This window comes from Ixodes scapularis, unplaced genomic scaffold (genome assembly GCF_016920785.2).
Source record: "Ixodes scapularis isolate PalLabHiFi unplaced genomic scaffold, ASM1692078v2 PGA_scaffold1__304_contigs__length_218370807, whole genome shotgun sequence".
NCBI lineage: Eukaryota > Metazoa > Arthropoda > Arachnida > Ixodida > Ixodidae > Ixodes > Ixodes scapularis.
In genome coordinates, this window is record NW_024609846.1 from 130,274,461 (window position 1) to 130,301,503 (window position 27,043).

The following is a 27,043-nucleotide window of genomic DNA, read 5'->3' on the forward strand; positions in this document are numbered from 1 at the left end:
CAGTTCCTAAGCATGTGCAAAAAAAGTCACGCCTTTTAGCAGGATATTACTCGCAAACAGCCATAAGCTTCGAGCAAACGTATGCCGTTTCGGCGCCAGTGGCGTAGCCAGGATTTTATTTCGGGAGGGGTTCAACGGCATCCCTCCCCCCCCCCCCCCCCCCCCCCCCCCAAATGACGGAGGGTGAGCTCGCCGACACGGACGCTCAGGCAAAGATTAGGGAGGCGCTGTTAAGATAAAACGGGCAACGGTACACACTGCATTGTCATTTTTCAAAACGGAGCAGGCTTCATTTACACGAATACGGGCGGGGTGGCTCACTGTTCTACAGTCGTCGTAATTGCGGCCCACCAACTTTAAAAGCTTCCTCACAACACACAACTACCTCCGCTTTTCGAAGTAGCACTGCAATACCAACGCGTGAAGGCCAGACAAAAGACAAGGATAGCTATAGTTTTAAAAACAAAAAAATTAAGCAGCAAAAAAAATTTTTTTTTTAACACTGAAAATAAGGAGCAACCGACCACGCACTAACAGCAGGGGCCCCTATTTAGGGCGAAGGTAATTTTAAACAATCACAATACCAAAGTTTATCATCAATTAAAGGTTTAACAAATTCGTGCTACAGAACCAGATGCCGAAGGAAAGAGCGTTATCTTTGCTAGACCGCTTCATCTTGCAGCCTGGTCCAAAGGCAGCAGCAGCATATCCTCGGGGTAAGGAGAAGTCATCAGTCCGAACTCGTCGTTCCGTCACTCGGAGAAATGACTTGACGCACCACAAACAAACTACACGCCGAACGTGGAAAGGAACTTGACTACCCTTGCGCCTGTGCGTAGTGAGAATATGAAGGCTTGTCTCTTCAAGTTTCTAATGTTCCGTGCAACGAAAAGATAAATCTAATAACGAATTGCATCGGATGCCACCTCGACATATAAAGCAGAAAGCAAGACAGACTTCATCGCATCCGTGAGCGACGATTTTCGCAAAGTGAGGGAAACTTCGCCGAAAATAGGGAAATTTTAGGCGTCCGATGCAAGAGGGAGAAACGTGAAGCGCCCGTCACGTCTGCGGTATACAGGCGGTCGCCCTCTGTCCGGAGGGGCCGAGGCCCTATTTCAGAACGTCCATCGTCTCCTTAAGATTCTAGCGACTCTGCCCTTAACAACGGCGGAAACTGAGCGCTCGTTCTCTTCTCTACGAAAGATGAAAACATACCTGAGAGCGTTCACTTCGAGTGAGCGACTGCTCGGTCTGTACTTCGTTTCAGCTTAATTCCAGACGCAGCCGATGCTACAGGCGTGAACATGTAACCCTGAACAGTGCTCGCATTGCACGAGCGCGCGTGCTCGGCAGAGACGCTGAAAGCCCGGAGCTCGCACTTCTAGCATCGGCTACATCTGTACCTAAGCTGAAACGAAGTATAGCGTTTTTGAATGTTTACCGCGACATTAAAATTCAAGCGGAGGACGTCCGAGATATTTTTTTTTTCCCGTGAACGCCCAGGCGGCTTCATTTTAATCTGTAGGCGCTTGGCATAAATGAGATGATAAAGAGGACCTGTAAATTGAATTCTAATATAACTAGTCACAGTTACCTTTTTATTCGCGGTAATTTCTAGTCGAAAGCACGTAATTCTGATCAGAAAACGTGTGCGTGAGCGCAGCGCCACCCGTTGCTTACAGTGCGATTGTTTTTTTACAATTGATTTATTATTCCTTACATCACTGACATTGTTTTATATTATCACCGTCTGTTCGTTTTATTATGTTCACATTGGGGGGGGGGGGGGTTGATTGAACTGTGTATTTCAGTGAGGATAGTTTGTCATATTTCGCGTTGAAATTGCCATCCTTCACCCCACAAATGTTTCGAAATATCCGTTCTCTATATTTGAGATCAAGTTTTGCATCCCATCGAATAAACATGAATTAAGCAATATTGCATATTTTATTAATTTGAGCATTCCCTACCCCACAAGCAATTTTCCCGGAAGCATACAAGTTGGAGATGGTCCGTGCTCCCGCGTTGCTCCGTGCCTCGTGCAAAACCGACTGCGTGAGCAGGGGAGCGAGCGGGCCCAGTTTGGGGGGGGGGGGGGGGGGGTAGCTTTGGCATTTTGGGAGGGGTTTGGACCCCCCAAACCCCCCCTCTGCCTACGCCACTGCGTTTCGCGCAAACACAACTGTGCAACTGCGACGGCCACCGATCGAACTAGGGGTGCTTGCAAAGCAAAGGTGGCAAAGGATGCAGATTTCGCCTCTGAAGCTGCACCTAGGTACACGAAGAGGTATCTGGGTACACATGTCGGCGGATCCGCTGGATCTGTGATGAGGCTGCGGGACGTTCCCTCAGAGGCGATGTCCGCGGTTCGAAGGCAAACGGCGAATCGTTCAAATGCATGTCGTCACTTGACTTGGGCGAGCTTGGTGAATTAATCGTATAGTCACGCTCCATTTTCACACACGGGTCAAAGAGAATCGGGCTGCAAGCGTGCTAAATACAAGTTCTGGCATTGTTTCCAGACGGCCTAGCTGTTGGTTTCTGTCACAAACTCTGGCGCCGGCCGACTCTCCCAGGAGCTTTTTCTTTGCGATTTTGTGCTGCTCGCCGTGCCCATTCGCCAATTTGCCTTTTCAGTGGGCAAATTGCGTTGCGGCGACCACAAACGGGAAGACGAAACCCGGTTTTGTTTGTTTCTCCTTTTCTTTCCCCCGGGGGTGCCTTCGGCGCCGACAAAGGCGCGAAATACGTCGCCGTGGAGGGGGACGGTTTTCGTGGGGAGCCGAATCAGCCGATGGTTTTTGTGCAGAGCTTTTTGGGTCGTCAAGGGGGCAAGACGTTCATGGTTGCGGGGTGAAGTCGGCGGGAATGGCGTCCCGGCGACGCGATATCTTCTGAGTCTTTATCGTCACCGCCGCAGTCTTCCTGCCAGTTCACCACTTCGACACCAGATTTCAGTGAGACCCGTCCGTACACTTCGGACTTCGCTTTTGCGGACGTTTTATATCGATTTGCTCTCCGTCCGTGGCTTGGTTCCTTTGTTTCATTGTTGTTTGTATTCTGAACCGTAGTGTCGCTGTAGCGCGCCGACCGTTTTGTTTATTGCTTCTTTCTATTTTATACTTAGTGAAGTTCCTGTGGAACCTTGGGGTTTTCTTTTTGTTGTGTATTGTTTGTCGATGCGCCAAACCTTGAAATTTATGTTTATATATATTTTTGTTTTCAAGTAAATATATTGTTTGTTGTTCAAACTCTGTGTCCACCTGAGCTCATTCCGTCCTTCCCCAACTTGTACACACGCGCCAACCGCTCCGGCTGACAGGCCTCAACAAAAATAAATATTGTTCACAGTCGTTGTAGAGGGCCAGCGGGAGAACCGTCAAAGGGAAATCGAAACTGTGACAGTTTCGGTTTCGCTGCATAATCAAATTGATTGATCCGATTTGGGCGAGGAGTGGATGAACGTAGTTTAATATCGTTGGCACAGCATCGCACCCCAGCTTACGAGCCTTCTGTCCGCTTAGAGCTCAGCTCGTAGCTCTTTTCTGTGAGGTGATTGCTGCATAAGCGGGATCTCGATCTTGACGGGAACCCAGTTCCTACGCACAGCGACGATGCACTTTGCTCGTCACTGCACGTCTCGCGGAAAAGTGTGGAACGTTATGTCTTGGCTCACATGTGCTGTCCGGTGGTTGTGGCACCCAACCGCACAACAAAAATCTCACCCAACCAAGAAATAAGTCGAGCACAACAACAAAAACGAAGCACGCTGAGGCGTTCACTCGCAGGCAAACGACGAGACAGAAATGCTCGCCTGCTCGCTTTGTGTTTTGTGACGTCAGAGTTTCAATGTTGCCAGCGAAAGCAGCGCTTACGCTAGAATGGGATTGGAGCAGTATAAATTCAATTACTCACGCAGAGAGGCATATAAAATTCAGATATTGCACGTACGATGCTTCTCGAGGCAATAACAATGATATTCAATGATTTTCTCGAATACAAAATTTGACCGGACAATCCCTTTAAATAGGATTGCAGAACCCTTTAAAGGGATACTTCAACGAAATTTGAAATATTCCCGTCGTGTTCAAAAATAGGTTGAATATAATCCAAAATATCCGTATATGACAATCGCACGTTTGTATTTTGAGCCTGGTAGGCTGTATTTTTCGTTATAAACGGCCCACTCTGGCGGGAAGGCCCAGCGGAGACCACGTGACATCCAACGCAGTCGTGACGTAGGTCGTCTCGGGACGAGCAAAGCTACGGCGAGGCTGACGTCGAGAGGATGGCCTAGTCGTTCCAGACACCGAAGCGGCTGCTTTTGTACGAAGTTGGAGTGACGGGTTAATCTTCTTTAATCTTCTAGGGGGACAATAGCGACTTCTGCGACACACAAAAGGCATTCTCGGGAGGAGAGGGGAGTTCCTCCTTCCCCTCTTCTCTCGTCGTGACCGGAGGCGAGACAAATCTCCGTCACTAGCCGTCAAGGTCTTTTTCCGATATTGAGGCTTAAATATAGAACATACAAACAAAATACACACTTTCTCGACTTTCTTTTCAAATAGACAACTATTATATCTACATTTTAACAAAAAAATAAGAAAAACATAAAAAAAATAGTTATTTTGAGAAAATTGATTTCAAATTTGGTACTTTTTGGTTTTTGCATAACATTAACGTAAACTTCCCGCAAAGGATATTTCATACAGCCCGTGACATTTTATAATATATATAAAGAGTGTGTTTCGGGCTCTCTGTAGACATAAAAAATATTGATGTAACCCAAGTAGGTCGCCAGTATTTATTTATTTATTTATTTATTTATTTATTTATTTATTTATTATACCCTCAGGGCCGAAGCATTACAGAGGGGGTGGGCAACGGAAGTACAAAAAACGCTGAAAATGGTTAGTCCGGCACAGATCATGAATAGTAACTTGTTAAAGCTTCTTTAAAGAGGACAAAATCGCCAATGGACGCAATGGGTGAGGGAAGGCCGTTCCAATCACGAGATGTTTTTGGGATGAAAGATTTGAAAAAAGAATTTGAAATGGAAGTAGGTATACCAACTTTGCAGCAGTGATCGAGGCGAGAAAATACGTAGATGGGAGCACTGATTAGTTGTTCTTTCAAGAGTGAATTGGCATAGTAAATTTTATGGAATAAACAGAGACGGGAGATAGTGCGACGAGGGGAAAGAGGGGGCAGTGAGAGACTAGCTTTCATGGATGTGACGCTTGATGTACGATGGTAGTTTGGTAATATAAAACGTGCTGACCGGTTTTGGATGGCTTCAAGCGCTGATATGAGGCTTTCTGTACCGGGATCCCAGACCGAGCATGCATATTCAAGTTTTGGTCGCACCAGTGTTTTATAAAGTAGTAATTTTAATGATGATGGAGCTAGAGAAAAGTTACGTCTTAAATATCCAAGCATGCGGTTACTGTTATTAACGATATATTCGGTGTGAGTTTTCCATGATAGGTCAGGAGAGATATGAACACCTAGATATTTGTAAGTTGATACGTTTTCAAGGATGTTATTTGATAGGAAGTAGTTAGGACAGAGTGCTGCTTTGCGAGAAATCCTCATTGTCTTACACTTCATAGTGTTTAGTTTCATGTGCCAAGCATCACACCAGGCAGAAATTGCATTTAAATCAGATTGAATTATGTGTACGTCAGAGTCATTAGTAATTTCACGGTAAACAACGCAATCATCCGCAAATACGCTTATGGAGGAGGAAATGCTAGTAGGTAGGTCATTTATATATACTAAGAATAAGAGGGGGCCTAGGACAGAACCCTGTGGTACACCGGACTTAACGAGGGACGATGACGAGTTTTTGTTATTGACAGTTACAAATTGCGATCTGTTAGTGAGGAAACACTCTAACCAAGATAAGATATATGGATGAATACTGAGTAGGCTAAGCTTGTATAGTAGTAGTTTATGTGTTACCTTATCGAAAGCCTTTGCAAAGTCCAGAAAGATGCAGTCAGTCTAAGATCCACGGTCCAGAGCCGATTTAATTATCACAGTTCGTCAACAATTAACCGAGGGGGCGTTTTTGACATTTTTACAGAAAAAAAGCAAAACGCCTAAAATTATTTCATGATATTAAAATCTTTCAAATGTGCTCACAGAATGCTTGAAAAAAGTGAATAAAATGTGGACTCAAAATCCATGCCGGAAGATCGAGCGAAACATCCGACCCACGACGGATGTGGAAAACACTGCTTTCCGCCGCGGCCTCTTTTAAAATTCGTAAGTCGAGAACGAAAAATCCGACGAACTTGCAGCTTGTGGCTACTGCGTTTTTAGAGACGACGCCATAACATGAACATGATTGTAAACCTGAGACTGGGGCAGGAAGAGAACACAACAGAAGGTAGTAAAAGAGGAGGCAACGTCTCAACATATATTGACATAACATATATTTTTTCCGGCGAAATTAAAAATTCGACCCTTTTTGCCTGCACGATTTGAGATGAAATCACCCATATATATATATATATATATATATATATATTAACCTCTCCAAGGATAAACATACATACCTTTCCTGTTTCGACGTGGACGTTGTGGGCTACGCAGCCGCGATGGAACCCGCGATGAGCGACAGGCACCGATGGACCTAACACGTATTTGTAAGGCAAAAAGAAACGAGCCGTTAGAGAATACAAAGAAAATACATACAGTGACGCTCTATGTATGATACTGTGATTTTTTTTAATATTTTGTAGTTGCTGATGAACCTCCAAAATTAATCTCCGTGCTGGTTTAAACAAAGTACGGGAAAACCGAAATATATCGAATTGAGGCTGTCCTTGAATGAGAGAGACCCAAGCTTGGCGCAAAGAAATCACCGAATCTGTAAACCCCCCCCCCCCCCCTTTTTCCGCGAAAAAAAAAAATAAATAAAACGCCTTGAAATTAAGAAAAAAAAAAAAAAAGGCTAGAATACACGAAACTCAAAAAAGAAGGTAAAATACCACTCCTCACAACTCGCCTGCCTTTCTAGCGTTAATATATTTTTTAACGTCAGCTGAAATATTGTGGAAACTAAAGGAATGACAAAAATCATGTCAGCGAAAAAGAGCTGAAATTATTCTTAGTCATAATGACGCTCGGAGCGTCTGTGGGTCGACATGCAGTCGAGAGTGGCGAAACTGGTTGAAGATAAGTGAGGCGACTGCATACATATGCTGGCTCATGTTCAGTACTAAAGTCAAAATGTATCATTGGAAGCGGACCTTTTTATGTTTGTGTTTGTGATGTTCCACAGAGCATACGTTTTTATTTTGAAACGGAACCTGCCCCCCACCGCTCCTCCCCCGCCTCCCCTCGGGCGGCGGAGAAAAACTCACCGAAGGAAATTCTCACCGGAGAAAGGCTCACCGGAGAAAAGCTCACCGCAAAATCGGCAGGTGTGGAGAAACGCTCACCGGACTTAGAGCGGATGCGGAGAAAAGCTTACCGAAAATTTTATCTTATCATTGACTGTCGGATCGTGCGTCCCAAATTAAAATTAGTAAGACTATTAAATTTTTTTTTATTTTTAATATTTTTGAATTCTTATAAGCATATCGCTCTCAAATGAGCTATCACCCACTTTTTTCCCATAATTCACGCCGCAAGTATAAAATCAGAACATTGGATAAACGTAAAGATTAAAGAATTCATTATCGGCAGCTTCCATTTCACAGAGCTATTCTCAATTTGCCTCAAAAGCGAATGCAGTCAGCCACTGTTTCAAGACGTACAAAAAGGTGTTTATGCTGCAGATACTCTTTGCAGAGGTTTCGTAGTCTGTTCTGCAGGCGGCTTGTCTCTTTCCTTGTCTTCTTGGCGGGTGGCTCTGCTCGACAGACTTGCAGCAACTTCAACGGCCACTGCTTGGTCTTGCTGGAGGAATTCGAGTCAAAACACTGGGATGGCAATGTCCAACGAGGTGCTTGGATGCATTGACCCCTCGCAGGCGTTGTTGGTGCGGCCCTTGCCTTGAAGAGTAGCATCCATCACATTCCAGAGCTCCAGAGGGAACTCAGGGCGTCGGCTGCGCTCGGTCCTTGTCAGCTGCTCAGCTCCTTCCGCTGTCGGAAGGTGCGAAAGATTCCGCTTTCGTAAGTCGCATCGAAATACGTGAGTAGGTCGGCCATGTCATCAGGACCATGGTCTCGGATGTAGTCAAGTCCTGATGGTACGAGTTCAGGGAGTACAAATTCAGTTCTAATTCTAATTATGGGACGCACGATCCGACAGTCTAGGTATGAGAAGATAAAATGTTCGGTGAGCTTTTGTCCGCGTCCGCTCGAAGGCCGGTGAGCTTTTCTGCGCACCCGCCAGTTTTGCGGTAAACTTTTTTCCGGGATTCCTCCCCCCCCCCCCCCCCCCCCCGGCCCCCTTCCCCCACATCCCCAAACTCTATCCGCCCGTTCGTCCGTACATTTCCAGCTAAATGTAGCAGGGAAACTGACATCACGTGAGCTATACACTAAGTCAGTTCTCCCACTAAAGTTGCCTGGCCAATTGATGTCACGTGACCTGGCGTCATGAGACATATACACCAATGCAGTTACCCCGATCAATTTGACGTGGAAATCGATGTCACGTGCTCGCTGCTAAAACCCTCTAAAAACATTCCTTTTTTTTTTTTTACATATACGCACATGTTGAATTTTAGGAGAACCTGGTCAAACTCCAGCCTCGACCGGTTCGAGTCATTCCTAGTTGCGAAAGTTTGTTCATCGACGGCGGATCTATCTATCATTGAGATTCGCTATACTGGTTCAATGACCAAACAGTACTGCTGTTGAGCTGTTGTCCCTGATATGAGTCACGCCGTAGTGATTGATTGCACGATCACCGCACATCAGCATAAAGGTTTTCTACTCCAGCACTCTGATTTTTGCGAACGAAGTAGTCGTTCGATGTTTAGACAACGAGTTTAGTGCGCTAGAATATGGCGGTGTTGTTACCACAGTGGATGAAAAATTTGGCCAGTGCAGTACGACTGCTAGCCTTGTGTCTTTAACGCGTGCAGCGTGTGTGTCAAATATATATAGGCTGGCAAAACTGTTGGCCCGAGCTTCTAGAAAAGCTCGCAAGAGTGTTAACACGACCGCACACCGGTATACGATGCAGCGAACAAATGCTGATCTCAAACCACACTGTGTCTAATGAAGAATTTAACGGGGGTTTGAAGTGAACAAACGAGCGTGTTTGTTAATTTGACAGAGGAGGTAAATAAAGACAAAATTCACGGCTTCTTGTTTTATGTTTCTATAAAAAAAAATGTTTTCGCTTGACGATTAAATAAGCTGCACTTATTTAAAAGAAAGCTCCCATGCACAGCGCTTTCGGGCTTCTCAGGAACCCCAGTTGAATTCTTTTCAATATTTTTGGAAAACAAAATGTTGACTAACTTTGCCTGGGTTTACAATAATAGGGAGTTTTAGAATAGAATACGCCAAGATATTGCGTATAACAAGAATAGCGCCATCGCCAGTGCGCATATGCGCCGAACGCTAAGTGCAGTTTGCGCGTTGCGTGCGCTATTTTAGCGTACACTATTTTTCAGAGTTTGCGTGCGTACGCAAAGAGTCTTTGCGCTCCTCTAAGGAGGATTCGTGATGAAACGTTGGCTAAAGCCAAGACGAGCTCAGTTAAAAAAGGGTGGCTCCCAGGACCGCGGCCCCGAGGCTGCGGTGGCAGCGACCGCTATGGCGGCGTCTTCAGCGCGACGCCGGCGTCGCGACTACGATTTTCAACGTAGGACGACATTGCACTCGGTTTGGAAGACCTGTAAAGCGGGTAACGATTGCCGGCAAGTTGATGCTTGCCTGGAGCTGAGCCGGTTGGTATGACATGATTTCTGAAGGTTTCCAGCTGAACGTAGAAGTAAAAACCAAGGAGTGATTTTTACTCCACTCTTCGGTTTTTACTTCTACGTTCAGCTGGAAACCTTCAGAAATTGATGCTTGCGACGCGCGAAAATTTTTCGGCGAGGTATACGGTGTGCGAAGGTCAGTAATATACACGAAAGTATCTTGCCGAGGCGACGCAAACGTACGCGACCGATCGACCGCACCCGTCGCATTCTCATTTTGATCCAATCTAAAATCTTACTCTAAATAAAAAAATAAATAAAAAAGTTTTTTTTTTTTTAAGAAACAGCGAGCATTTTGTGTGAAATAAAAATTGTGACTGTATCTTGGCGGCGTCGTGGCGTTGCAAGTTCTAGATGATTGGGCTTTTGCGTCGCGGCGAAGATAGGATACCAAAACACTCTTGCGTAGTGGAATGCAAGCGCTAAAATTCCGTGCGTTATTCTAAAACTTCCTAATGATCGTCATCAGGATTCAGTTAAAGGGCACCGCAAATATAATTGGAGAATAAGACGTAAACCAAAAGTTCATCCACAGAATTTAAGAGTTGAACGCTTAGGTTTACTTTCGTTATGAACAAACAATTATAAAGCGAAACTCGGCAGCGACCTCTGTCAAGAAGTAATGGTTTTCGATTATCGTCAGCGAGCATAACTGAAATTAATAAATCAATCAGTCATAAATTAATGTCGTTCTTCACTAACTTCTACCAAATCTGCTAACATTCTCTCCGATTCGCAAAATGGCATTCAGTCTCTCAAAATAATACGGAGACCTTGGTCCCTTACCTTTCTCAATGCACGTTCCTAATCTGCATACGCCCAGCCGCTTTACTCTAGATTTCCACCAAAAATCAAACGAACGCTCGAGCTGCAAAAGATATTAAAATGAACTTAAAGGCCGACCTACAGATTCGCCTTCTGATGGGCAGAAAATCGGTTCCCAGTTTCCTTCTCCCCACTCCCTCTCGCCCTCTTCTCCCCTCTTTTCCCCACAGGAGCGGGTCTCTGAGCTGCTACTCACAAAAAGGAGGATGGTCTCCCTCTTTCTCGAATGGAAAGGAGGATCCGAGAAAGAGTTTCCTCCTTTCCGGCTCTCGTCAGCCTTTAAGACAACCCATTCCAGCGTGCGCACAATACCCGACAAATGATCACGCGATGCGAAAAAAATATAATGTAAAGGCTCCCAGTATTCCCCCTGTTTTTATTGATCGGTTCGACGCTTGTATAGTTAATCTTAAATTAACCTTTTTCAGACGTCCATTGAACAACATTGGCGATTCTCAACTCTTGGGTACGGGGCTGGATCCGATATGGCAGACTCCTGTAATTTGCGCAGCAGCTACTCGGTGGAGCGCACTTAGTATACTGCCACTCCATCTATAGGAGCTCTTAGTAGTTGCAGCGTGTATGTTTGGATTGTGCTTTGTTTTTGAGCCAATGCTTGCTCAGACAAAGTACTTGACAGTGTACAGTCACCGACAGCTCAAGAAACTCGGGGCGTGGCTTATGACGTTAATGATTCCTGCTTTGTGACCGGTTGATCGGCGTTCTGATCAGCCAATGCCAAAACCTCATTGGCTGCCAAGCGATAATGAGACGCACGGAGCTCGATAGGTGCCACGTGACGTCAAACATTCCTGCAAGTTTCTTTCTTTTTTACGCTTTTGTTTGCTTTATTTGTGCTTTTGCAATGTTTTACCTCTATCTGCTTCGTAGACATAAATACAAGAGGGGAACATAAAAAAACATACGATGGTGTCTTGTCAACTTTCTCCTCAGCAGAGTACCAGGTCGAGATTTGCAGGGACAGCAATTTAAGCTTACTAAAACTAATTCGATAAAATGCCACTTCCCAACATACATATCCACATAAAAGCCAGAAAACTTGACTGTGATGATGAAATGGTCGCCGTCAAAGTGACAAATAAATCAAAAGAGAGCTTCATAACCGGTAATTACGTTCGATAATTAATTACGGTGACCCAAGAGCAGACTTACCACGCAGGGTGTCCCATCTTGCATCGGTTTGAATCTTCCGCTGCAGTACATTGAGCACATAGGAGCCGCAAATTTCTGGAGAGGTAAAGGACGAAATTATCTCGGAGAACATAAGGTGGCGGTTCGGTCATGCTCCTGTTACTATTTTTTCTCTTCATTACTTTCGTTGTCGTCATTACTGATATGCCGTATGTGTACAAGCTCTGCGCGTATACGCTACGACCATTGAAAGCCGGTTCACACATTTGGGTGAACGTATAACCGACCAACCGCCTGTCACTGTTTACGAGATAAAACACTGGCACACTGGCGCCATCTATGAGGTAGACCCGGAGCCCTTCCGATCTGCGTTGTATCATTAGCGGGCAAGATCAAATCTACGCAGTGTATATGAGGAATGGTAGGTTATAACACTGTCGGGATATTTTCGAGCACATGGGGAGAAAATGACGGGTAAAATAGATGTAAACATACGCAGATCGCGAATGTCCCCGGATGGCCCGATAGCTGTAGCCTCAGTGTGGTTTATCGATTATCGTCGTAAGCAGTTTTATAGTGGTCCTAACGCCGTCGGTGGCGGAGTCAAATGAAAACCTGCAAATCATCCTCGATGCTCCATGCAGTATTTGCAATGACTTATAATACTGGAGAACTACAGGTCAAGCTCCGCTCCAAATCCCCAGAAAAAAAAAGCTTTACCACAATATTTAATTAGTGCGAAAGCAACATTTTTCTTGCGTCACGGATAAGGAACAGCATCCGCCAGGAGTCTTTGCTAAATGACTGGCGTCCACAAAACAAATCTCCGTCCAAGCTACTGCGTCGAAACGCATTGAGCATTGAGCGGAACTTTGTTTTTGTTTCCTTTGTAAACAGCACCGTTGTTGCAGTTCTTGTGATGCAACAGACTGTATACAGTCTGTTGCATCATTAAGCGAATAAACAAAAAATACTACTGCACTTTAAAAAAAAAACGAAACTCAGTTCAGTATATTATCTCATCTTGCATAATGATCGAATCTTGCTGCTATGCGATTAGCATTAATTTGTGTCGTGGGAAGTCACAAAAACACCCAAACTTACCCATATATTGCAAACACGCAAGTTGGTGGACTTGCGTGTTTGCAAGTCCACCAACAAGAATATAATGAGTCATGTAACACTAAGAACTTACCGTTGTGGTGACCTGTTCTTGATAAACAGCGCATCTGACATTAGGGTCCCATACAACTAGCGTTCCATCCAGTGGAGCTGTTTAAAGATCATTGTAAGAGAGAAATGTTTTATCAGAAAGTGATATATGATAGGCAGGGTGTTTTTGATTGAATGAATAATATTCATTAAAAAAACCTTTGGCGAATATTCAATATACCAAGGGTTTAGCGAAGCATTAAAAACAAAATCCCTAAGAATAGGGTTGAGAAGTGAAAGAAAAAAAAGTGAAAGCCGTTTACAACTACCTGTAACGCCGAATTTGAGCGCAGCTCTTGAGGAGGGGGAGGGAAGGGTAAGGGGGGTGGGTGGGTCACGTGACCTTGGGGGGCCACGTGACGATGCCAATGACGTCATCAGTGACGTCACTGATGACGTCATCAGTGACGTCACTCATGTGACGATGACGATGCGGATACCGATGACGTCATCGGTGATGATGACGATGACGATGCGGATGCCGGTGACGTCATAAGTGACGTCACTGATGACGCTATCAGCGATGATGACGATGACGATGCGGATGCCGGTGACGTTATCAGTGACGATGACGCCATCGGGGGGGGGGGGGTCACGTGACCTCGGGGGAGGGGGTCACGTGACCTCAGAGTGGTCACGTGACCCCCTCAGGGTCACGTGACCGGGGGGTCACGTGACCTGGGGAGTCACGTGACCTGTTGCATGCAACCTGTTGCATTTCCTCTGAGTTGCTGCATCTCAGGTTGCATGCAACCTGTTGCATCTTCATCGAGTTGCTGCATCTCAGGTTGCATGCAACCTGTTACATCTCTGAGTTGCTGCATCTCAGGCTGCATGCAACCTGTTGCATCTCCTATGAGCTGCTGCATCACAGGTTGCATGCAACCTGCTGCTTGTCAGGTTGCATGCAACCTGTTGCATCTCCTCTGAGTTGCATGCAACGCGCGGTTACGCCGACGGCGACGGCGACGGCGACGGCGACGCCGCTCAGGCTGGAAACGGGCCCCTAAGAGCTGCGCTCTAAAATGGCACTTGAAATAACCAATTTACATATTTGGGAAATGTCAGATCGTATACAAATTGTATACACCTGAAAAGTTAACATATAAGGTTATATGAGTGCCATATAAAGTTAAATAACGTAGAAGTTTGGGCTAGTTGGTAAGTATATAGACATGATAAAAACAAAACAGCACAAAGACGAGGACGAAGTAGAAGAAACCACGGGACACAGCGCTGACTTTCAACTGAAGATTTATTCGTGTAGGCGTCTGTTATAAATAGCAAACATGCCACCCCAAAAAAATCAAGGAAAAAACACAAAAGATATCTAACATGTCACGTTTTCAATAAAACACTGTCAATGCTTTGCCCTCATCGTTCTAAAAACTGCCGCTCCTTATCCGAAAGTACGAGTGACGGGGCACTAACACGAAGTCAAAGTCAAATTTGGGAGTTTTACGTGCCAAACCAACGACGGGCATCTGGCACGCCCCAGTGGAGGACCGATGATTAATTTAGACTACCTGGGGATCTTTTGACGTGCAACCGAGAGCTCGGTTACACGGCGCCTTCTCCGCAATAAGACTCCGTCAGATTGCGGGCGCCGCGGTCGGGATTCGAACCCGCCACATGGGGATCCGAAGGCCGGCGCTCTCGCCTCGGGAGCCACCGAGGCGGCTAGGGGGCACTAACACAATCAGGACTCAGTCGCGCAATATCACGTGTTTCTATTATTTCCCGCGTCCCTCTGTCCTTATTTTTAAAAACCACTTGGCATCCCTCGAAGGCAGGAATGCACCCGCAATCTCTGCAGTGCACGCCTAAGTGCCTTGACACGACTTTAAAAACGTTGTATCGATGTTCTCTTAAGTCTATCGTTTAAGCATCTTCCCATTTGTACTATATAACGACGGTAGCAAGATAAAGGAATGGAATAGACCACTCCTTGCACACAAGAAACGAACTGATCTTAGTGTTTTTAGTGCACGCAATCTTGTTAACATCTGAATTTACTTTTCTGCAAAGTCCTGCCAACTTATTAAGTGCCGAAAACACAACCTCAACACCTACTCTACTTCCCCCTTTCCTCAGGTTATGTGAGATACCATAAAGATACGGTACAACGGTGACGTTTTTGTTCACTTGTCTAGCCTTCAGGGTGGAGTTACTACGCCTTTTCTTTAGTACGGTCTTAGCCACTGCAGTTAATATGTACACCGGATAACCAGCAGTCCGGAGTCCTAGAAGCTTGTTCATTAAAACTTATATCAACCTGGTGCGAGCACGACTTGTCCAGAGCCTTTTGAATACACAGGTTAACTATCCCTCGTTTTACAAGCTTAGAGTGCGCTGAGGTGAAAGGCAGAAACGGTTTATTGCTTCGTGGTTCATATCCCCAACACGTGTGAGCATCACAAAAGTGAAGACGGAGGTCTAAAAACTTAATGGAGCTATTTATAGGCAGCTCATGCGTCAAAGTTAGCGGTTTAAGACTATCGCTGAAAGTAGTCAAAACAAACGAAACTTCTGCTCCGAAGGCCTCTTTGTCAAAATCTAATAAAACCAAATAATCATCCACAAACCTAAAAATTCTTGCAGCCTTAGAACCTTCAAGTTTTGTCAAAAGGACTATTATAAAATGCGAGATAAATGTCGCTCAGCACGGGAGCTACGCACGACCCTATACAGACACCATTCTTTTGGATAAACATATTGTCATTCCAGGTCGAAAACCTCGACTTCAAATAAAACGCCAGAAGCTCTAAAAACTTGCTAACACTAAGCCCTGCTTCATTTTGAAACGCCACATAGCCATGCCTGTCATTACATTCTTCAACACTTGTCATTAGCTTGTCATGCGGGAGCGAATAATACATATATTTTATTTCTATCGAGCAGGCAGGCCAAAAGACTCCTGCTCGACAGACAGGATCCGGATCGAAGTCCGGATCGTATCTATCTTGTTTGGACCGTACGCACCAAACAAGATCCGCATATAAGTCCGGGTCTTGTTTGGTGCGTACGGTCCTTCGCAAGGCCATGGAATGCGGGTTCGCAGGATCCTCCGTTCAGAATGTGAACGACAGACACGACTTTACAGAGAGTGCCTGTTCATACCGCCTTCAAGAAAGGGCCAATCCGTACAGGAGTGATTCTCGGTGGCGCGAATTTTTACGTACACTTGACAGAACTGTTGACTTTCTGTGGCAACAAGCTTTGTTGCACCTTCGAGCAAGCGTGGCCAAGACAACTCCAGCTGCAGAAAACAATATCCACAAATTGGATGGAACTGATCTCCCGAAGCAAGTGGAAAGGGTCCTGTGCCAAGGCCCCAAGTTCGCCGTGGAGCCGAAGAGATCGTCTCCTGAACTTCTATCAATGGTGAAGCAAGTCTCTGCAAGAGCTCCGGAATCAGAGACCGAAAGATGTGTGTCTGAAGGAGTGTATGTCTTCATGAACTGTAAGCCTTCCGGTCATAAGATTCCTCTAAAGAGCACGGTCTCCTTTTTAAAGGATAACAATCTGTCGCTACTAACAGCAGATAAAAAAGGGGGCTTTGTTGTTGCACCAAAGGGCATGTTTTTGGAAAAAGCGTCTGATGCTGTCTATGCTACTTTTTCTAACAAGGACGATGCGCCATTTTCAAAAGTTAAGCTAGAAGAGGCCAGGTTTAAATAAACTTGCGCTATCTGTGGAAAAATGTAGAGGGTTAAGTCTAAAATTATTTTTTTTTCAGCCAAAACACATGAAGTAGATTGCCTTCTGCGTGTCATTGCATCGGAAAATGGGACGCTGCACAAATCCACGGCTGCCTTCCTACAGAAGAGTTTGAATGTGCTTGTGATAGATGACCCATTTCGAGTTAAGAATTCAGAAGAAATAATTGGGTATCTAAAAGACTATCCTAGCAGGAGTCTTTTGGCCTAGCCTCGATAGTCATAAAAGATCTGTATTATTCACTCCCGCATAACAAGCTAATGGCAAGTGTTGAAGAATGCATTGTCAGGCATGGCTATGTGGCGTTTCAAAATGAAGCAGGCCTTAGTGCGAGCAAGTTTTTAGAGCTTCTGGCGTTTTATTTGAAGTCGACGTTTGCGACCTGGAATGACAATGTGTTTATCCAAAAGAATGGTGTCTGTATGGGGTCGTGCATAGCTCCCGTGCTGAGCGACATTTATCTCGCATTTTATAATAGAGTCCCTGTTACAAGACTTGTAGGTTCTAAGGTCGCAAGAAGTTTTAGGTTTGTGGATGATTATTTGGTTGTGTGATTGTGACAAAAAAGCCTTCGGAGCAGAGGTTTCGTTTGTTTTGACTACTTTCAGCGATAGCCTTAAACCGCTCATTTTGACGCATGAGCTGCCTATAATAGCTCCATTAGGTTTTTAGACCTCCGTCTTCACTTTTGTGATGCTCACATGTGTTGGGGATAAGAACCACGAAGCAATAAACCACTTCTGCCGTTCACCTCAGCGCACTCTAAGCTTGTAAAACGAGGGATAGTTAACCTGTGTTTTCAAAATGCTCTGGACAAGTCGTGCTCAAACCAGGTTGATATAAGTTTTAATGAACAAGCTTCTACTCCGGACTGCTGGCTATCCGGTGTATCTATTATTAACTACAGTGGCTGAGGTCTTACTAAAGAAGAGGCATAATAACTCCACCCTGAAGGCTAGACAAGTGAGCAAAAACGTCACCGTTGTACCGTATCTTTATGGTATCTCACATAACCTGACGAAAGTGGGAAGTGTAGGTGTTGAGGTTGTGTTTTCGGCACCTAATAAGTTGGCAGGGTTTTGCAGAAAAGTAAATTCAGATGTTAACAACAAGATCGTGTGCACAAAAAAAAAAAAAAAAAAAAACCAAAATCAGTTCGTTTGTTGTGTGCAAGGAGGGGTCTATTCCATTCCTTTATCTTGCAGCCGTCGTTATATAGGGCAACTCAGAGAACATCGATACAACGTTCGTGTCAGGGCACTTAGGCGTGCACTGCAGCGATTGCAGGTGCATTCCCGCCTTCGAGGGATGCCAAGTGGTTTTTAAGAATAACGACAGAGAGACGCGGGAAATAATATAAGCACGTGATATTGCGCGACTGGGTCCTGATTATGTTAGTGCCCCGTCACTTTTACTTTCGGATAAGGAGCGGCAGTTTTTAGAACGATGAGGGCAAAGCATTGACAGTGTTGTATTGAAAACGTGACATGTTATATATCTTTTGTGTTTTTTCCTTGATTTTTTTGGTGGCAAGTTTGCTATTTATAACAGACGCCTACACGAATATATCTTCAGTTGAAAGTCAGCGCTGTGTCCTGTGGTTTCTTCTACTTCGTCCTGGTCTTTGCGCTGTTTTGTTTTGATCAGGCCATACAAAGCTGTATGTATGTGACTACAATGGTGAACCTGGCGTTATATGGCGCTGGTATTGTTGTTATTATTATTTTTTTGCGGGAGCTTCAAGAAAATGCATGCTCTATATTGTTTTTGTAATAAAGCACAAGAAAACAAATTGTAAAACCGTGCCTTGGTGTTCAAAGTGTTTGTTTTTATGTAAATTAACTAAAGACAAACATCACGCAAGTAATTGCGATCACTGAGTATCGGCATCTCTGGCTTTCAATACCCGAACACTTCATTGTTTTCTGCAATAAGGGACCGGCAGAGGCTCCCTCATTTTTTCAATCTCAAAGTCCTAATTAGTGTATTTGTTCAAAAATTCAAACCCAAAGCCATCAAACAGAGAGCAAAGCCAAGCTCTGTCAGTTGTTTGGAGAATAATGACCAATATGACCGTACTACGGTTCGGGTTCAATGTGTACTTTGTGGGGACCCTCTCCCTGGCTCCCCCGCGCTCCGTGACCTTCCCGGTCCCCGCCGCCGTATTGTCGGGCGCTCCTTCGTTCCCTGTGACCTTCCCGTTTCCAGTCGCCGTCCTGTCGCGGAACGTCCGAGCTCTCCGGGAGGAACGGGGCAAGCGCCCCCTCACCCAGCGCTGACGTCGGAGGGTCGGCTCGCAGCAAGGTTCCCGATTGGACGGTCGGCGGGACAAGGACTTGGGAAGGTCTTAAAAGGGGGAACGGAGACAAAGGAAGAGGGCTTGGGCTGCCGACTTCACAAGGGACCGGTCACGGAGGCGAGCTCGGACGGCGCTGGACGCTGGCCCAGGGAGTGCGGGCACTACGTCGAGTGGCAGACTCGACAAGCGGACCGGACAGCGACCCTGGGCGACGATGTCCCCATGACGCGGTGTGGACGACCACCGCTGGGACTCGGAGAAGCTGCTGTGGCAGCGGGCTCTCCCGCGGCCTCGCTGATGACCGTCCCCCGATCCCGAAACCCCCCAAGGCAATGAGTGAGTGAATAAACCCTTTTGCCGAGAGCGAAGCATTGCAGTGTCATATTCATCCGGGGACAGGGTCTGTGGGAATCGGAGCTAGAAAATGCCCGCATAAACTGGCGCCGCAACGTGGGGCCTGATTTTTGATCAGGCAGGCATTCCGACTCCTAACCTGTTTCCGGTTGAATTGGGGCATTGTTTCGCGCTCTTTTTGGGTGTCATCTTTGTCGCGGGAGCGCCGCACGAAGTTTCGTTGCGGGAGCGCCGCACGGAGGCCCTGACATTATCGCCTGTCTGACTAGGAGGCGCGGATTTTGACCGCTGTTTTAAGGGATTAACCCTTTTGCCCAGCAGGTCCGGAATTCACTTATCCCCGTTGCGAGACGCTCCATGAGTATTTGCTGTTCAGCGCCCGGTTAGATGCTGGCAGGTTGATCCTGCTGAGCAAGAGCGCTCTGTGCGTCGAAATTACCGCACCCCTCGAGGCCTGTAGCGTCGGGCGTCCCCCCACCTACGCCTCCGGCCGTCCATGTCTGCTGGAAAGATGCCGGCTCACGGTTTGGGAGATGTGACGCGCCTAACCGCCTTTGTTCGCGTATCGATGTAATGGTTTGTAACGCTTGTTACTGATCGGACGCGTTAAAGAGGCATCGCTTTGGGTGGAGAACGCTCCCATTGCGGATGGCGGTTGCATGGACTGTGTTTGGAAATTATTCCCGCATTGCATTTTGTCCGGGAGGAGACTAGCGTCTCGGTTTGACCGCATGCTAGCTCCCAGATGGCCTTGCTTGAGCTGTCGGCGCAGTTTTGAGCATCGTTAGTTGACAGCGTTTTAAGGTACGGATACGCTCTTGTGGTTCCGACCAAGATCGCTTTGAACGAGTACCTTGTGGCCAGAGGCTACATTTAGGGGCTCAGCCCACTAAATCGTGCCGGGTACGCGATGTCCGGTGCGTGGGCATCGGAATCCCGAAAACCACAGAGTTTCCGTTTTCACTTTATCAGTGGCTGTGCGTGTGTAATGCTCTGTGGAGTCCAGTCTGACGCGATGGGCATGACCCGTGCGTTTCTGGTTGTAGAGTCGTGAGGTTGATTCCGTTTAATTGCGCGCACAGTTGGTTCCGGATCCTCACACCGCCATATCGAGGGTTGAGCCTTGCGGCGGGAGTTACTCTTTCATTTCGTTTTCTCCGTCTCCGGAGGAGCGGCAGCAAGCGCGCGCTTTGCGCTGCCGCCGGATACAGTAGCCGTGCTTTGGTGCGCGTTGGGACGCGAGGGCGTAGAGAGCGTAATTGGTCGTGCAGAGGCCTGGATTAGAGATAAATTATAAATTTAGGGGAGAAAAGACAGCTAGGTGAGGAAAGAGCTGGGCTCATGCAGTGAAAACCTGCACGAGGGGAGTGGCGTTCTTGCGATGATGTGACGAGTTGTTCATAGTTTTATCCTGTACAGATGCGCGGTTGGCCCGGGAAAACGTACGGTTCACGTCGGCGGGTACGTGCCCGGGAAGCCTAGAAATTATGGCAGCGGCATGGCCGTCGGCGGCCTATAACTGTTGTGCGTTGGGTCAGCCCGTCGCTGTACAAACTGGAGCCTTTGCATGAATGGGTAGCGGGTGTTGGAATGCGGCGGTAAATGCGGTAGACACTTCGACGCTGCGGTAACTGTTTATGCAGAGCAAATATAGTTTATTAGCTCGTCCATCTCCAAGACTGGCCGGTTAGATTATTTGGCATTTTGGTATCGCGCTCGCTGCGCGGAAGTTGAGAGGTGCGTGTGTGGGATACTTACATTGTTCGAACCCTGCCTGTCCTCACAGTCGCAAGAAGACTTTTCAGTCATGCGGCGTGTTGACTTGGCTGGGGGCGAGCTTTGTGCGTAACCTACTGCGTTTGTGTGTGGACACGTTGCTCGATTCGAGAACGTCGAAGAGTCGCGAGACGCGTTGACGGCGTACCTTTATTGCTCGATCCCGGCCGGCCTTGACATCAGCTGGAAGACTTTTTAGTTATGCGGTGTCGGGGTTTGGCCGGGGAAGAACTCTAACGTGCGTCGATGCGCTTGTCGCGGTTGTCGAGCCCGTGCGGGGTTGGGTGCGGACCGCCGTTACGCGCTCGTCGCTCCTGTTGGGTGGTTACCTCCGAGCGGTGAAGCGGTAACGTCTGGTACATGCCCAGACGTTACGGACATAGCCGTGTAAATAGGCTGTCCAATGAGATCTGCTGTTCGCACGATCAAGGTACTGTTCCCTTTGTACTGGTGTAAGTGGCCGGTACCAGGGAACAACGGCCTCTCAGTAAGGTGATTACCCCTTCTGATGAAGGCGTGCTGCGTAGCTTGGCTGTAGCGTGTTTGTGGCTCGGGTGTCGCGAACGCCGAGTGCATGGGTGCCTGTCTTGGGTGATTGCTACCGTTGCCAGCGTGTTTTTTCGAGTCGCACCTCGCGAACGGGACTGGATTTGTGACCGTTTCTGTTTTACGGAAGGTTATTCTTAGTTTTTGAGGTTTTGTGCGTTCTTCGCGAGTGTGTTGGAGATTAATATTGTTGTCAGAGGTGTGCGGTTCTGACGCTCTGGTAGATTGCTTACTGTTTTAAAAGAATGCGGTTGAGTTTGATAGGAGCAAATGTTGTATAGTGGGCGTATGTACGATTTGAGCATACAATGAGTGCTCATACCTTTTAGTTAAGGAATGGTTTTCCTCTTATGTACCCCTTGAACGTGTAGCGTGACGTTTTTGATGATTGCCTGCCCGTTAGTATTGAAATGAAAAGTTTTGTTTTTATTTCGTGGCATGTCCAACGATCGAAAGATTTTGGTTTCGTCGCGCTGTCTGATCATATAGCGTGCCGCTATTCGTTTTTGCGCGATCCCTGTCTGTTACATTAGGGACGGAAGCGAACTTTAAGTGCCGGCGTGTTGTGTGTGCCGGAGTGCCCGTCCGTGTTGTGAGCTGTGGTGCTCCGGACCAGTTCGTGGACCGTGCTCCGTCGGTCACGAGCTTCCCAGTGAATCAACGTTCACCGCTGACCTGCATGGTTTGATGCCATCATCATCATCGAGGGTGCTCGTCGTCATCGGTGACATTCAGCCGAGCGAGCTCCCTGCCAAGGGTCCTGGGGACCACGCAACCTCAAGCCCCCCGGGGTCCGAGCCTTGAGGGAGGGGAGGTGTGGGGTCCCTCTCCCTGGCTCCCCCGCGCTCCGTGACCTTCCCGGTCCCCGCCGCCTTATTGTCGGGCGCTCCTTCGTTCCCTGTGACCTTCCCGTTTCCAGTCGCCGTCCTGTCGCGGAACGTCCGAGCTCTCCGGGAGGAACGGGGCAAGCGCCCCCTCACCCAGCGCTGACGTCGGAGGGTCGGCTCGCAGCAAGGTTCCCGATTGGACGGTCGGCGGGACAAGGACTTGGGAAGGTCTTAAAAGGGGGAACGGAGACAAAGGAAGAGGGCTTGGGCTGCCGACTTCACAAGGGACCGGTCACGGAGGCGAGCTCGGACGGCGCTGGACGCTGGCGCAGGGAGTGCGGGCACTACGTCGAGTGGCGGACTCGACAAGCGGACCGGACAGCGACCCTGGACGACGATGTTCCCATGACGCGGTGTGGACGACCACCGCTGGGACTCGGAGAAGCTGCTGTGGCAGCGGGCTCTCCCGCGGCCTCGCTGATGACCGTCCCCCGATCCCGAAACCCCCCAAGGCAATGAGTGAGTGAATAAACCCTTTTGCCGAGAGCGAAGCATTGCAGTGTCATATTCATCCGGGGACAGGGTCTGTGGGAATCGGAGCTGGAAGATGCCCGCAACTTCCAAGCGAGATTTTAGAATCCTAACTTTCTGGATTGCCCGTACAATATCCAATATTCGCGCAAGAAATGGTACTACCTGGGAGTCATTCTCGTCTTTTGTTGTGTGAGTATTCTAGGTTCGTTCGTCTCCTCTTTCGCGCAGTTCACGGTTTCACCCTCACTCTGTGATCAACGAATATTGTGCTAATATCGCAATGCATATCAACGTACGCGTTTTTATGCACATTCCTCTTCTACATATTCCCTTGATGGTGACGTCTTTTATCCAGCTGCTCTTTTTCTCTAACTGTAAACACGTAAGAAAAAGGGTTTCAAAACGACGCCAGTGCTGATGCTTTCTATTTTCTGCAATCGCAATAGTGTCATGTACAGGGTTTAATGACGTTAAATAAGCGCATACAAAGATGATGCATTCAAATACATAAACAAAACCTCATTAAGATTACAAACCAATAATCGCAACTTTTGCAAAATACTTCATTAAAAGCATTCGGAAGTCCTATTGGACTTGTTCGAACCTCCCGTTTAAGTACGCTCTTTACAATTGTCATGAACATCATAAGCTGTGAATGATTTTGACATCACCCATTGAAATTGTTCTTTTTTGAATCCAAAACGTTTACTCTTTCTTCGTTTTTTTTAAACTTCGGATTACGTTTGAAACAATTTGACTTCATTCGAACAAATGCTATCCAGAATATATGTGCCCTCATTCTTTGCGCAATAGCTTGCTCGCGGCAGAGGCGGAGCATCTGCTACATGTCACCGACTATAGGACAGTACAGGCGTGAGCGCGCGTAGCCCTGTGGTGTACTTTCTTTTAAATAAATGCAAAGTATTTGAAAGAGTACTTCGAGTCAATCCTCCAAAGGTACCACGCGACGTCAAAAATTCCTGCGACTGTTTTCTTTTTTTCTGCGTGTGTTTGTCTACATGATCTCTGCGCTTTCAATGCTTCACATACTCTATCTTTAGTGTTATGCGTTATGCGAACATGAGAACATTGGAACTACTTCATTATACATCGGTTCAAGAAACAAATGTAGTATTGTAACTGTTATCCACAACGTGCATCGCACATATTTCTAGCTCTTAGGCACTCGCTGTCAGCAAAACAAATCAGGAATTATTAATTTCTAAGAGCGGTTACTACATTATGATCATGTAACGGAAATTTTTATTTTTATTTTTCGTGTCCAACAAGCAGATGGTGCCCAAAGTTTTTTAGCCCTTTATTGCGAACATTGCATTGCACACTATAGTTGAACCGTAATAACATCTTCTTGTTATTACGGTGCACGCGCGCGCACACGCGCGCGTGCATTGGGCACCGCGCGAGTGCGCGCGTGTAATAACAAGCACGCGCGTGCGTGTGCTTGTTATTACGGTGCAAGCGCGCGCGCGCGTGTGTGTGTGTGTGTGTGTGTCTCTCTCTCTCTCTGTGTGCATGCGTGTGTGTGTGTGTGTCATTCATATATGCAGGCTGTTCTTAAATTCTTTATAAATTTGTTTAAAAAAAATCGTCAAACCTACACGAATCCGGCTTGTGTAGGTGAGTTAAACGGTCAGGGGGACATATAAGAGGGTGAGTTGAATAGTCAACTATACTGCGTTCAACCTTAAAGGTGCCCTGTGGAGGTTTCTAAGGTTGCCTAAATATGACGATAACTCACTCTGCTGACTCTAAGCATCCTAGAAATCCCTAAATCATGCCGATACGCGGCCACTTTCCCTACTAAAAAGGAAATCAACGATCGCAACACACCGATTTCATTTCCGGCGATGGGAGAAGTATCCGAAACCAGGACCACTGCTTCCGACCGGTGGAACCGCGGAGTGATATCTCGAATGCGCGCGGCTCATTGCCCATAGAGACCGGACTCTCGAGCTGCCGAGAGCTAACAACCGAGCACATCACTCCCGCAAAAAAAAAAGAAAAAAAAAAAGAAAAAAAAAAAGTTTTTTTTTAGACAATTATTGTAGCATTATGTCACCTCTCCGAAAAAAAAAACACATTTTTTGACTATTCTTACTTGTTTCTATCATCTAGAAATGCATAAACATTTTGTAATAACGTTTGCAATCTCAACAAAATGTTGTGTTTTCATTGGTCACATGCCGTCCTTGGTGCCGGCACAATGTTCCTCCCATCGCCGGAGATAAATTAGATTTTTTACTGCTTTTACAGCGAAGCTGTTTTTGGCTAGGGTTACGTGATTTTTTTGTGTGCGTGACCAAAAACTCTACGCTCGCCCCGCAGCACGCGCCGCACGCGCACGTCTTTCCCGTACAAAAGACTCGAAGTAAATAACCAAATAAAGCGTCAACGCACGTGCAAGATGCCAATACACTCTCAGAAAAAAAGGAGCCAAATGAGCAAAAAAGGGTTCTTTTCGCTAAAAAAGAACCGATTTTTGGGAAGATCCCTATGAAGCGTGCTTTCTCAAGCAAAATCATCCCATGGAAAATAAAAAAAGAAATGCAGAGCTAGTTTCCGGCCTGGAAAGAGCGAAAAGGCTTCTTGTTGCAGCCAGGAAAGAGATAAAGCGATCTTTGGAAAACGAAGGTCGCTTAAACGGGCACTGACACATCAAAATCATATTTTTTTTTTTTTATTATCCGAAGCGATTGAAAACGATGCCGGGACATTACCCTCAAAATTTGAGATTTGGGAATTCAGTATTCGTGAAGTAAAAAAACAATTTCCAAATGCCGAATTCGAAGTTCCCGCGCGATCGGCGCCGGTGCCTTGACGTCAAAAATTGAGGACACCTGAGAGTCCACTTCCTTTCACCACTCCCTGCTGTTGCCATGGCGACCCAAAGCGAGGAGGAAAGGAGCGAGCGCCCGGCGTTGCGGCGGACCGGTTTTGAGCGGTGTCGCCTGTTTTCCGTTGGAGGATACAAATCCAGGAGACGGCACCACAACGAACTCCCGATTTTTGGTATTTCAAAAAGAAGGGCCGTAGTGCGTTCGCAATTGCGTTAAAAAACATGTTTTAGGATTGCCGTAATTAAATGTTATAGAGATGTCGCCTACAAAGCTTCTAAATTTCCTGATTTTTGACGTCACCGATCAAAAGAAGCGAGGATGCGAGAGGCGGGAAAATCAAACGCCAAAAATAAAAAGGCGCGCGCGCGCGCGGGAAAATTTTTTTTCGCGATGCGTTTTTTTTTTTTTTGCGTGTCTATGACTACAACTTGCATCGTTTTAGACAACAAAAATAAATACGACCTTTGGGGTGTCAGTGCCCCTTTAAGTCTTCTTCCGGATAGAGGGACACAATGACCAGGCTCGAAAGGCTTTGCACGCGAGAAATTGGGTGTGCCATTCTGTGGAAACAAAGCTGCCCGTCTGAGCTGTCAAGTCCTTGAAAGCTTAGAGAGGTGGAATGTCGTAGTTATTTACCAAGTCGCGTGCAATTCGAGGCCGAGATAATGTTCGCCTCCGACCACAGATGAAGCAGGCTTCGATGCCTTTGACTCCCGGGCCACCTGCTTCGGGCGGCGGAGAAAAGCTCACCGGAGAAAAGCTCACCGGAGAAAAGCTCACCGGAGATAAGCTCACCGGAGAAAAGCTCACCGCAAAACCGGCAGATGTGGAGAAAAGCTCACCAATATTTTTTTAGCTTAGCTTGATTCTGCGTAAAACGTGGAAATTTAACACAATTCGCATTCGTCACTTCATTAAAAATATCTCCACGTTTTTGTAATATTCTTGAGGTTCATTGGGCATATTTACTCATTCCTCAGAAATTAGAAATCACCCATTCTGTAAATTAATGAAGCCGCAAGTATAAAATCAGAACATCGTA

The 27,043-nt window shown here is 46.6% G+C and overlaps 1 non-coding gene across 1 annotated transcript in view; it reads right to left on the reverse strand.

Moving 5' to 3' along the window:
- The window catches only part of LOC115322706, a gene marked incomplete at its 5' end in the record, with an annotated part of 77,939 nt that overhangs the window by 4,898 nt on the left and 45,998 nt on the right, over window positions 1-27,043 (reverse strand). Inside the window, 5 exons of the transcript XR_006077738.1 lie at window positions 6,567-6,643; window positions 10,685-10,766; window positions 11,897-11,971; window positions 13,071-13,147; window positions 23,440-23,515. This is a non-coding gene — a transcript (uncharacterized LOC115322706). The remainder of the gene's footprint in view (window positions 1-6,566; window positions 6,644-10,684; window positions 10,767-11,896; window positions 11,972-13,070; window positions 13,148-23,439; window positions 23,516-27,043) is intronic.